The following is a 13,568-nucleotide window of genomic DNA, read 5'->3' as shown; positions in this document are numbered from 1 at the left end:
CCAAAAAGAAACCCATCATTTCTCTTTCTTCCTTCTGGCAAACCCTGGCAACAACTGGTCTACATTTTTTCATATGGTCTTGCACCTGGACATTTCACATAAATGGAATTATACAAATATGGTCTTGTGACTGGCTTCTCTCAACTTAGCATAATATTTTCAAGGTTCATCCACATTGTAGTACTTAATTCCTATATATCAGTACTTAATTCCTTTTTATGGCTGAATAATATTCCATTGTAGGAGTATACCTATTTTGTTTATCCATTCATCAGCTGATGGACATTTGAGTTGTTTCTACTTTTTGACTATTATAAGTAATGCTACTACCAACATTCCTGTACTGGTTCTTGTATGGATAAATGTGTGCATTTCTCTTGGGTATTATATCCAGGAGGGGCTGGATAGTATGCTAACTAAATATATGTTTAACTTTTTGAGGAATTCCCAAACTGTTTTCCGAATTGGCAGCACCATTTTGCATTCACACTGGCACCTGTCTAAGGGTTCTAATATTTCCATATCCTTTACTATTTCCTAGACATTTACTATTGTCTTTTTTATTATAGCCATCATAATAGTGGGTGTGAAGTGATATCTCATTGTAGATTTTGATTTGCATTTCCCTGCCAGCTACTGTTGAGAACATTTTCATGTGCTTATTGGTCATTTGAAACAAATTTATTTTCACCTTCCTTTAAAGTTATCTCAGCCCCTCAAAGGACAATACAACAACCCAAAAGGGGTTCCATTTCAATAACAGTGTAGCTCACCTTCTCCAGGACATCACCATCCCTTTGTTCCTCAACACCCACCCACCTGGATTCTGCACACTGCTTGAAACTGCAGAAATTTTTCTCATCAAGCTCTCCAGTGTCTTAGTTTTTAAAGTCCATGAACATTTTTTAGTCCTTATCTTACTTGTCATTTAGTTCTATCTGGCCTATTCTACCAGACTCCTCATTTGATCACAGTGATTCCTTAAAAAAAAAAAAAAAAAAAAAAAAACAAAATATAAAACCAAAAAAACCTCTTTATTACTCCCTGTGATCTGGCTTCTATAAGGTGAGATTATAAGAAAAGAGGAGACCATGGCCAGAGATGTTGTAATAGTTTACTTTAGCCACACTTTTTTGTTAGCAAGTGACAGAACCCTACATTGTTCATATTTCTATCTGACCTGTCTTATATTTTCTTTCTTACTAGACTGTGAATTCTTTTCGGGGCAGAGATATAGGTAGGTCATTGGTCATCCCCATTGCTCAACACAGTGCCTAGCACACAGAAACTAGGCACTCATCAAATGAATGGGGACATAAACTGGAATTCCTACTTTCATTGGGGAGATTGACAGGAATAAATGATAATCAGTGCGGTATTACCTGTACTGATAAGATGTAAGGTGGAGGAATTCTAGACTTTTTATGACTTTATGTCCTTAATTTCGTTTTCTAGCTTCATTGTTCAAGATGAACACTGTTCCCCAACAATTCCTTGCTGTTTCGCCAATAAGCCCTGGACCTCCTTGACTTGAATCCTCACCGCTGTTCTTGCAATTTTCTGTCTGGAATGCCCCAACATCTACATCATACCCTGTTCTTCGAGATCCATCCAGAAGTCCTCTTTCCCTCCTCTGAGCTTTTGTAGCCCTTTATGTATATCCTTCTTACAATACATAATTATGGTTCAAATTAAAAGTAGTATTTATAGGGAGACTGGGTGACTCAGTTGGTTAAGCGTCCAACTCTATTTTGGCTCAGGTCACGATCTCACAGCTTGAGAGTTCGAGCCCTGCGATGGGCTCTACGCTGACAGTGCAGAGCTTGCTTAAGATTCTCTCTCTCCCTCTCTCTCTGCCCCTTCCCACTCTCTCTTTCTCTTGAAATGAATAAACTTTTAAAAAAAGTAGTATTTACATATTAAACAACTGTCGTGTTGGGGGTAGGAATTTGAGGGTTTATGCTCTTTTCTACTTTTCTGTATATTCAGTTTTTTTTTCCAATAAGCAAATACTAACATTATTTTTTTAATTTTTTTTTTTAAGTGAGACAAGATAGGCCTGCCTGGCAGGCTCATTCGGAACAGCATGTGACTCTTGATCTTGGGGTCGTGAGCCCCACATTGGGGGTAGAGATTACTTAAAAATAAAATCTTAAAAAAATAATAAAGTGAAGCAAGATCGAATAGTGACTAAAAAGCTCAGATTTTGCAGGTGATTTCTGTGTTTGAAACCTGCCAGTGCTACTTAATAATCATACGACCTTAAGTATTTTCATGATCCTTTGCCTTAATCTTCTCACCTGTAAAATGGGGGACAACCTCATATGGCTGTGAGGATTAAATGAGTTCAGATATAGAGCTCACTTAGACTATTCTTAGAACATATACTGGATTCACTTTTGCTATTTATTTAGTTAGTTACTTATTTAAGGTTTATTTCATTTTGAGAGAGAGAACGCACATGCGCTTGCAAGTGGGAGAAGGGCAGAGAGCCGAGAAACAGAGGATCCGAAGCAGGCTCTGCCCTGATAGCAGAGAATCCAATGAGGGGCTCGAACTCATGAACCATGAGATCATGACCTCAGCTGAAGTTGGATGCTCAACCGACTGAGCCACCCATGCACTGCAACTTTAGCTATTTAAAAAGGAAGAAATTTTGACATGGCTTATTGAGACAGGAAAATGAAGGGACCCCCATAAAAAAAAAGCTGGCTTTTTTCCCTTTGCTTCTTTTCCAGCTTCTATTCTTCCTAGGACCTGCACCCCTACCTCACTCCACATATGCCTTGTAATGGACAAAGAAATAATGATATGTTTGGAGTCTTCCATCACAACAGATAACATCTAAGGAGGGACCAGGCAGGGTCCCTATAAATGTTCTCCAAGACCACTGACTCCAAACACCTTGATGCCAAGACCCCTGGCTTCAGGAAATGAGTGACTTATGAAGGACACTTGTATCCTGTCCTTGTTCTCACCAGTTCTTGGTTGCCTAAGAGGATACTCATACTGCACCAGACCACAATCGCTAATAAAAACCCCAGGCCCCAAGCAAAGACCAGACTCATGCTGTTTTCCTTTCAGAATCTCCCAGACTGTATCATTATCACCTCTGGACAGCAAATTCCTGATTTATTTATCTTTTTATTTTAATTGTGTCTACCATGGGGCTTTGTGTCAATGTAGATATTCAGAAAATATTTGCGAAATGAATGCAATTGGATATCTGGCTACACATCATTTTAGGCCAATTCTTTAACTGATGCAGTCCTTGAATTTCAGTAGTTTTTGTGTGCTTGGGAAGTAGTTGGCCTAGAAAGTACATGCTCACTGGTTTTTGTTTTTGTTTTTTGTCTTTCTCTACCATGGGTTTCCCCAGTGGAGAACACTTTTGATCAAATGACTGTGAAATGACCATATATGGCAATACATATGTTCTGGGAGGAATGGAAGTGCCTGGATTCTTCCCCCAGATACTTTTACAAGGAAACCGTGTGGGAAAACCACAGAAATATATCACTAGGATACTGGAGTGAAAGCCAAGGAAAGTCCTATGCTGGTTCTGTATCCTTGGCTTCTGAGAAAGAATGTAGCCTTTAAATGCTAGAGCAGTGGTAAACTGCTAGGTCTATGTGTTTTGGATACCCATGTGTTTTCTATGAGAATTTTTATACAGTATTTTCAGAAAGTTGTACACATGTTCTCTCTCTCTCTCTCAGACACACACACACACACACACACAATTATTCTAGACCATGTAGTCTCATAGAAATACAATGTGAGCCACATGTGCAATTTAAAACTTTCTAGTGTATATATATATATATATATATATATATATATATATGTATTTTTTTTTAAAGTTTATTGATTTTGAGAGAGACCGAGAGAATGTGAGTGGGGGAGGGGCAGAAAGAGGGAGAATCTCAAGTAGTCTCCACGATATCAGCACAGAGCCCGACTTGGGGCTCGAACTCATGAAACTGTGAGATCGTGACCTGAGCCGAAATCAAGAGTTGGATGCTCAACTGACTGAGCCACCCAGGGTCCCCTCTAGTATACATCTTTTAAAAAGCAAAAATAAACGCAAACAAAAAACCCAGGTGGAATTAATCTTGACAATATATTTTACTTAACCCAATATACCCCAAATAATGTGATTTTGATATGGAATCAATTTTTAAATTTTGAATGAGATATTTTGCTCTTTTTCATTCTAAGTCATCAAAATATGATATGAGTTTATTTTACATCTATACACAGCGCGATTCAGACTATCCACATTTCAAGTGCTCAGCAGCCACAGGTGGCTAGTGGCTGCCATATGGGACAGTGCAATTCTAGATCATCTGTATGATCCCCCAACAATACAATTTCAGTACCATGGGTCCATTTGTGCTTGCTCTTGTTGGTACCAAAGTGCCAAGTTGTTAGGACTTGATGAAACATTAACAGGAGCAAATGATATGAAAACAACACATTAGCACCAAGTGACAGCTCCCTGATGCCATGGTGGAATGAAGAAACCAAGGGAAAGGAAAATTGTAGGAGAATAGAGTCATAGCTCAGGAAATGGTGGTGCAGGACGCCCAGCGCCCTGTACCTGGCACGACCACACTCATGTTGCAGGTGATTCCATTTCATCCAAGTGTAATCTGTCACATTAAGTAATGATGGTATTTTGATTTTATTAACTTTAGTAGTTTTGTTGGTGTTTAATTTAGAACTGTGTGATTTGATAGCTGTAAAAACTATAAACATAAAAATACTTCTGTATTTATACTTTTATATTATTAAGTAATGTAATTACCCTGAAAATATTTCTAAACAGCATGGGGAGAAAGGAATCCATGAAAGTTCTTCCCCCTCTTTTTTTTTTTTAATTTTTTTAAATGTTTATTTTATTATTTTTGAGACAGAGAGAGACAGAGCATGAACGGGGGAGGGGCAGAGAGAGAGAGAGACACAGAATCGGAAGCAGGCTCCAGGCTCTGAGCCATCAGCCCAGAGCCCCACGCGGGGCTGGAACTCACGGACCGCGAGATCGTGACCTGAGCCGAAGTCGGACGCTTAACCGACTGAGCCACCCAGGCGCCCCTCTTCCCCCTCTTAATGGTTTGTTCTTTAAGTTGGGCCTAACCCCTGATGATATGAAAAGCTACCTATTTATTAGAAAACCTTTCAGGATAACTAGATTTGGGGATGAGAGAAGCGAGGAGTCTCAGGGATTTGGGAAAAAACAAAAACACACATAGGTCAATATGAGACCAGGATATCAATATAGTTCACTTAGGAATCAGAGATAAGATTTCTGAGTTGGGGGAGAGAGATATCGAGTTAATTGCCAATTGCTACAGGGCAATCGCCGCCCCCCCCCCCCCCCCCCCCCGGGCGACAACCACAGCCTATAGTTTACAAAGACAAGGGGAGGTTCACTCCATCCTTGGCTCAGTTGGCTAAAGAGATCCTAGCCCACCATCTGTTCACAACAGATGCTGAAAGCAGAAGCTATAAGCAGTAAATTATAAAGTAGCCAGTATTGCCTTTTCTGAACCTCTCCCAACCCCCCCCAACCCCATTCATCATGCAGTTCCCCTTTCCAGCTCCCTCGAACAGAATTTGCAACCTTGCATTTTCATTCTGTGTAAGTGTCCTGTCTCATCATTTGCAAAACTCCAACTTTGCAGTGACAACCTCACCCACACGTGGGGCCTCTTCCTACATGGCTCACAGCAAAGTTCCTGCCCTTCCCAGTGATGCTAGTCAGCAGCAGCTTGTGTTTTAGCTCCCCCCTCACAAGTGAGTGGGAAAAGACAGGCAGTCAAGTTGCTAAGCTGCCCCTGGCCGTTATCTCAGGACTCAGGTGGCAGATTGTGACAGAGAAATCCCAACTGAGCAGACACCGAAAACACTCAGCAAAGAAGCTGGGTGAAAGTTTCCACTTTGAAAATATCTTAAGTCTATGGTCAGACCTCTGTCAGTCACATAGACTGGTGAATAAAATACATGGGCAGGGCCCCAGATGGCTTAGTTGGTTAAGCATCTGACTTCTGCTCAGGTCATAATCTCGTGGTTTGTGGGTTCATGGAACCCACTTCGGATCTTCTGTCCCCCCCTCTGCCCCTCCCCCCCAAAATAAATAAACATTTAAAAATAAATAAATAAAATACATAGTCCTGGTCCTCCTGGAGCATACATTTGGTTGGAGAAGATAGATATTGATCAAATAATCACATAACTACTATTAGGAAGAAAAGCACAGAATGCATCAAGAGCATTCAGAGAGTCTAATAAGAGACATGTAAGAGAGACCGGAGAGTCTTGGGAGATGCTATTGAAGCCGAGCCCCCAGAAGATGAGTTGGCCAACTGAAGAGCCAGAGAAGAGGATCTGCTCTGAGCCAGCAGCATTCACAAAGGCTTTGAAGCAGGTAAGAGTTTGCTGTGATCAAGGCTGTGAAAGAAACCAGTGTGATGAGAGTGTGGCAGGCAAGAAGAAAGGTGAAGGGGGCTAAAGGCAGCCACAAGAATCTTGGATCTTATTTGAAGTAAGGTGGCCAAGCCATCGAGAGGTTTTCAGGAGAAGGATGGTGCCAGCTACACTGTGAAATACTGAATCAGTTAAGAGGCTAGTGCTGTTGTCTGGGCAGGAGATGGAGTTGACCCAGACTGGAGCGATGGAGAGAGGTGGATGGAACTGAGGCCTATTCTGGAGAAAGAATATACAGGTCTGTGAAGAGCTGGGTGTGACTCAAGGCTGAGTCCTGTGTTTCTGGCACAAACAACTAGCTGGTAGCTGGGTTTTCCCAATGACTAAGATAGAAAAGACTAGGAGGAAAATCAGCTTTGGGGGTAGATCAGGAGTTGTATTTTGAATGTATTAACTCTGAAATGTTGATGATACGGATAGACACAGATGTGGAGCTCACAGAAGAGACCAGGATGGAGATAAACTTGGGGGTTAGCAGCATAGAGATAGTCACAGCCATGGCTGAGAATAAAATAGCCGAGGGGAGAGTAGAGAATGCCAGGATAGAACCTGATATTTAAAGGCCACATAGAGGAGAAGAAACTGGCAAAGGACTTTGAGAGGAAGAAGCCAGAGAAGTAGAAGGGCAACTAGGAGGGGATGTTATGAAAGCAAGAGAAGAGTGTTGAAGAATAAGAGAGGGGGTCAACCCTGTTGAGTGATCTTGAAGGTTCCGGTAAGATGAAGACTAAAGGGAAAGTCTATGAAAGCAGCGACTATGGGGAAATCTGATTCTCGTCTTCAGGTTCCACCACAGTGATGCAGGACAAAGGCCTTGTAACTGCCTACATGTTCGGGAAGGGACTGGGGCAGGAACCAGATGTACTGATGAAAACTTCTGTCACCCAGGCATAGCTTGCAGTACTCACCGAAGAGTAGTAGCTTTCTCTGAAAGCATACTCTTTCTTGAGTGAGCAATAGTGACAAAATTCAGGTCAAGTTGCTTTCTGTCATGGAGAGATCCCAGTGATCCTAAAGTTTATAATGCCTCTTCTCTTACATTTTTTTTCAGCATTTTACTTTGCTCTGCCACTGACCAGCTGTGCACCTAGGCCAAGTTATTTCACCTCTTTGTGTCTTACTTTTCTCATCTGAAAAATAAGGGTAATACTAGGATAGGTATGAGGATTGGATAATACATGTAAAACACAACTGTGCCTAGTATATGCTGCTATTATTAGTCTCAGAAACCAAAGTTTGGGCTGCTGACTTCTTTCCTATTCTCTTAATTTTCAAAAACTAATTTTCTTGTGTCTTAAAAAAAGAAAGGAAAGGAATTTGAAAAATAGTCTGCTATTTACTAGCCATGTGATTTTGGCAAAGTTACTAACCTCTCTGTGCCTCCGTTTCTTGACTAGAAAATGGGAATATTGTAGCATACTACTTTATAGGGTTATTATGAGGATTAAACGAGTTTTTAAGCATAAAGCATTTAGTTTATTTATTTTTTTTAATATTTATTTTTGAGACAAAGAGACAGAAAGAATGTGAGCAGGGGAGGGGCAGAGAGAGAGGGAGACACAGAATCTGAAGCAGGCTCCAGGCTCTGAGCTGTCAACATAGAGCCCAATGCGGAGCTCGAACTCACAAACTGTGAGATCATGACCTGAGCTGAAGTTGGATGCTTAACCAACTGAGCCACCCAGGCACCCCTAAGCATAAAGCATTTAGAACATAAAGCCTGGCACACAGTGTTAGTTATGTTGTTCTCTGCAGCAAATCACTCCCCTCAATATTACTACCACCTTTAATCTTGAATGGAATAAAATCAGGACAAATAGAAAATGTGTTGAATTATGTTCACGATAAAATACAAGAGGTAATTGATTTATAATTAATCATAAGGAAATAATAAGCAAGAACATGATGGACTGGCATCTAAGCACTGATGTTTGGGAGACCAACAGTATTTTACATAACAATTCTTGATTGGTGCTGCTCTCAGAATCATGTATTTTTAACCACTTTGGTAAAGCGTCATCTCTGTATTCTTTTTTTTAATGTTTATTTATTTATTTTGAGGGAGAAAGAGAGAGAGTGAGAAGGGGAGGAGCAGAGAGAGAGAGGGAGAGAGTAAATCTCAAGCCGACACCACGGACTCGGGGCTTGATCCCACAAACTGCGAAAACATGACCTGAGCCAAAATCAAGTCAGACGCTTAACCAACTGAGCCACTCAGGCGCCCCTCGCCTCTATTCTTTTTTTTGGGGGGGTGCAAGTGAGTGAGGGGCAGAGAGAGAGAGAGAGAGAGAGAGAGAGAGAGAGAAATGGGGCTCTTGTTCACCTGAAGCGGAGCTCGTGTTCACCCCATGTGGGACTTGAACTCACGAACCATGAAGTTGGGATTCTCCTGGCACAGACCAAATGCTCAATAAGTGGTAGTGATATTAGAGCAGGGGATCTGGAGCCAGCCTGTTCAGCCCCTGCCCCTTCCCTTACTAGCTGTGTGAACTTGGACACGTTCCTTAAACCTCCTGTGCTTCATTTCCTCTATCTATAAGATGGAGATAGTAATAGCACTTACTTTATGGGGTAAATGTGAGAATTACATAGGATAATATATACAAAATGCTTAAAACAGTGCCTGACACATAGTCAGTGTTCAGTAAAGGTTAGCTATTACTAGAATGATTATTAATAGATGTTTGGTCATTCCTATGCTTTGTGCTTGCATGAATGAGATGAGTCATGAGATATGAATTCTCTTTAAATAAGGCCACACTGTATTGGAGGAGATAGACAGGTGCAAAATAATCTCAAGATGTCATTCTGAGGGCTGAAAGAAGATAGTCCTATATGCTGTGACAGTCCAGAGGAGAGGGCAATTCATACCGCCAGTCCAAGTTGTGTTGGAGCAAAGATTTGTTGGGGCACCTGGGTGGTTCAGTCAGTTAAGCTTCTGACTCTTGGTTTCAGCTCAGGTCATGATCTCATGGTTCATGGGTTTGAGCCCTGCACTGGGCTCTTGTGCTGACAGTGTGGAACCTGCTTGGGATTCTCTCCTCTCCCTCTCTCTCTGCTCCTCCCCCACTCTCTCTCTCTCAAAATAAAATAAACTTTTAAAAAATTTTGATTTTGCCTGTGTGTGGTCCCGATTCTTCCTTATGTGTCGGTGAAACATTTGGGGCCACTCAAAGTGAAGACCAGACGTGCCAGGGTGACTATATGGGTTGAGCATCTGATTTGGGCTTAGGTCATGATCCCAGGGTCATGAGATCCAGCCCCGAGTCAGTGCAGAGTCAGCTTGGGATCCTCTCTCTCCCTCTGCCCCTGTGCTGTCTCTAAAAAAAAAAAAAAAAAAGAAAAAAGAAAAAAAAAGAAAAATCTCTCTATCCCTCTCCTTCTGCCCCTCCCTTGCTCACACACTCTCACTCTCTCTCTCCCTCTCAAAAAAAAGTGAAGACAAAGACACAGGCAAAGCTTTTAAGTCAGGCAGACTGGGGGTGCAGCCTTGAGGGATGAACAGCAGTGGTTCTTGGGAACAGAGAGAGGAGGCCAACCAAACACCAGGTAGAAGTGAAGTGCTGAGTGGAGGGCAGAGCAAAGGAAGAGGAGAGCAGAAAGGCTAGGTGAGCCTGACTATAGAAGGGCTTGAGAACCTGCACCCCACAGGATTTGGACTAAAAATCAAAGCGTAAAATATTTTTGTTAAATAAATGATATTTCAATATGGGGGAGTATAGAAGTAAATCCTTGTGCTGAATATATTAAAAATATCATGGGGGCACCTGGTGGCTCACTTGGTTGAGTGTCCAACTTCGGCTCAGGTCACGATCTCGCTTTTCGTGAGTTCCAACCCCACATCGGGCTCTGTGCTGGCAGGGCAGAGCCCATTTCGGATCCTCTGTCTCCCTCTCTCTCTGCCCCTCCCTGCTCGTGCTTTCTCTCCCTCTCTCAAAAATAAATAAACATTAAAAACATTATAATAATGTTCTCATGGTTTCACTCTTGAGAGTTCACAGTTGGGGAAAAGAGAATTTTCAAAATCTGTTCAGAGGGTTAGGTGTCCAGGGCATGTCTGTTTGCTTTCCCTCTTCACAGCCACCACTGTAAGATCCAGGTGACTGGAAGGGCCTCTTCACTGCAGCTGACTGGGCACAGGTTCTGCAAGTCCTCTGACCCATACGGCAGTTCATATCTGCTGTCTAGAGTGTTCTCGGTACCACATACTTTTTTTTCTTACTTTCTTTTCTTGTTCACTGTACGTCTACCTTACCCCCAAGCACCATGAGAGTGAGAAATCTTACTGGTCTTTTTCTTTTTTTTTTAATTCTGGAATAATTTTAGACACACAAAAAGGTTGCAGGAAAAGTTCAGATAATGCTTGTATGCTCTTCACCCATTTCCCAGTTGTTAATATGTTACATTGCCACATGCTTTATCAGTTTGTCTTCATGCATATCCATTGTTAGGGACTGAATTGTGCCCTCCCCCAAATTCATATGGTAAAACCCTAATCCCCAGTATCTTAGAGTCTGACTGTATTTGGAAATAGAGCCTTTAAAACAACGAAGTTAAAAAGAGGTGGTTAGGGTGACTCCAAATCCAATCTGACTGGTGTTCTTATAAGAAGAGGAGATTAAGGTGTACACAGAGAGATACCACAGGTGTACTGCCATAGAGAAAAGGCCATGTGACCACAGCGAGAAGCAGCCATATGCAAGTCAAGGAGAGAGGCCTCAAGAGAAAACAAACAAACCAACCCTGCCAACACCTTGATCATGGACTTCCAGCCTCTAGAAGTGGGAGAAAATAAATTCTGTTGTTTAAGCTACCCAGTCTGTGATATTCTATTATGACACCCCTAACAAACAAATATTTAAACAGGTAACCTTAGGGGCACCTGGGTGACTCAGTTGGTTGAGCATCCGACTTCGGCTCAGGTCGTGTCCTCACGGTTCGTGAGTTCGAGCCCTGCATCAGGCTCTGTGCTGACAGCTTGGAGCCTGGAGCCTGCTTTGGATGCTGTGTCTCCCTCTCTCTCTCTCTGCCCCTCCCCCCTGCACATTCTGTCTCTCTCTCTCTCTCTCTCTCTCTCTCTCTCTCAAAAATAAATAAATATTAGGGGCCTGGGTGGCTCAGTCAGTTAAGCGTCCAACTTCAGCTCAGGTCATGACATCGCAATTTGTAAGTTTGAGCCCTGTGTAGGGCTCTGTGCTGACAGTACAGAGCCTGGAGTCTGCTTCAGATTCTGTGTCTCCCTCTCTCTCTATCCCTTCCCTGCTCATGCTCTGCCTCTCTCTCTCTCAAAAATAAATAAACATTAAATTTAAAAATAAATAAATAGGGGTGCCCTGGTGGCTCAGTCATTTGAGCGACTGACTTCGGCTCAGGTCATGATCTCATGGTTTGTGGGTTCAAGCCCCGCATTGGGCTCTGTGCTGACAGCTTGGAGCCTGGAGCCTGCTTCGGATCCTGTGTCTCCCTCTCTCTCTGCTCCTCCCCCATTCTCACTTTGTCTCACTCTGTCTCTGAAAAATAAATAAATATAATAAACAAACAAACAAACATTAAAAAACCAGTAGGCTATTAGTAGTTAAATTTCTGTGGAGTCAAAAGTTATATGTGGGTTTTCGACTATGTGGAGTGTGCACCCCTAACCCCACTGTTATTCAAAGGTAAACTGTATATGTATATACATATATGTATGTATATACATATATATATATGTATATACATATATATATACATATACATATATATATATATATATTGAACCATTTGAAAGTTGAAGGCATAACGCCCCTTTATTTCTAAAGGCAAGTACATTCTCTTATGCAACCACTATATGATTAGTTAAATCAGGAAATTACACTGATACCATGCTATTAGCTGATCTACAAAGTTTATTAATATTTTGCCAGTTTCCCTGTAATATCCTTTATAGCAAGGAGAAAGAAAAAAGAAAAATGAAACAAAGAGAAAGAAAACCATTTTTTTTTGTTGTTCTTAATCACACATTATGTTTAATTGTCATGTCTAGACTTCTCTAATCTAGAACAGGTCCTCATTCTTTGTTTTTCATGACTTTGATATTTTTCAAAGAGTACAGGCTGCTTTTCTCATGAATGTCTCTCGATTTGGGATTTCCTTGTGATTAATGTCCTCTAGTAAATTCCAAAATTTTAGGAATGTGGCTTTTTCCTGGACTGTTTGTTTTAATATTCCAGGTCTGTGTTCTCTCCTCTTGGTGTGTAAATGAAAAAATCTGTAACAGTTTTCAGGGGACTTAATGGCTTAGAAAAACCATTTCACTCAATTTTCAGACTTAAGATTACGAGGTGATGCATTCTCCTCAGTGCACCATGTGTGTTTGTCCCACTACTGATGGTCTTAACTTTGATCACTTAATTAAGGTCATGACTGTCAGGTTTCCATATTGTAAATTTACTATTTTCCCCCTTTGCTATTAATAAGTATTTTGTGGGAGAGATACTTTAAGATTATGCAAAAAGGGTGGCCAGATAAAATACAGGAAGCCCAATTTAATTTTAATTGCAGATGGCCATCGAATACTATCTTAGTATAAGTATATCCCTCTTCCCAAATTATTTATCTAAAATTCAAATTTAATTGAGTGTCTTGTATTTTTACTTGCAAGATCTGGCAACCCAGTAAGTACATACCTCTTTCCTAATCCAGTTTCATCCAGTTGTTTTGACATCTATCGGTGATCTGTTTTTACTATGATTTTGTCAAATAGTTTCTATCATTCCTCTGCATTTATTAGTTGGTATTCTGTCTATCTTCCTATCCACTCTTTACGGTGCCTGGCACACAGTAGGCGCTCAGATAATTGTTCAAGCAATGAATGAACAAATTCTTGTTCGCGTTAGCCGGGCTTCCGTGACACTAGCTGTGTTTGGCAGGGGTTTGCCTTCCTCAGCCAATCTCTGCAGGCTATCGAAGCTTCCGAGCCTTTCAGGGCCTTGCCCCTAGCTCTTCTTGCTCCAATCGTAAGCAGGACTTTACTGGGAAGGGACCAACGGGTGCGGGCGGGAGGCGGGGCCTGCCACGCGGCCGCGATATAATTGCGCTGC

This window comes from Panthera onca, chromosome A3 (assembly GCF_046562875.1).
Source record: "Panthera onca isolate mPanOnc1 chromosome A3, mPanOnc1 haplotype 2, whole genome shotgun sequence".
Classification (NCBI taxonomy): Eukaryota; Metazoa; Chordata; class Mammalia; order Carnivora; family Felidae; genus Panthera; species Panthera onca.
This window is presented reverse-complemented; position numbering follows the sequence as displayed.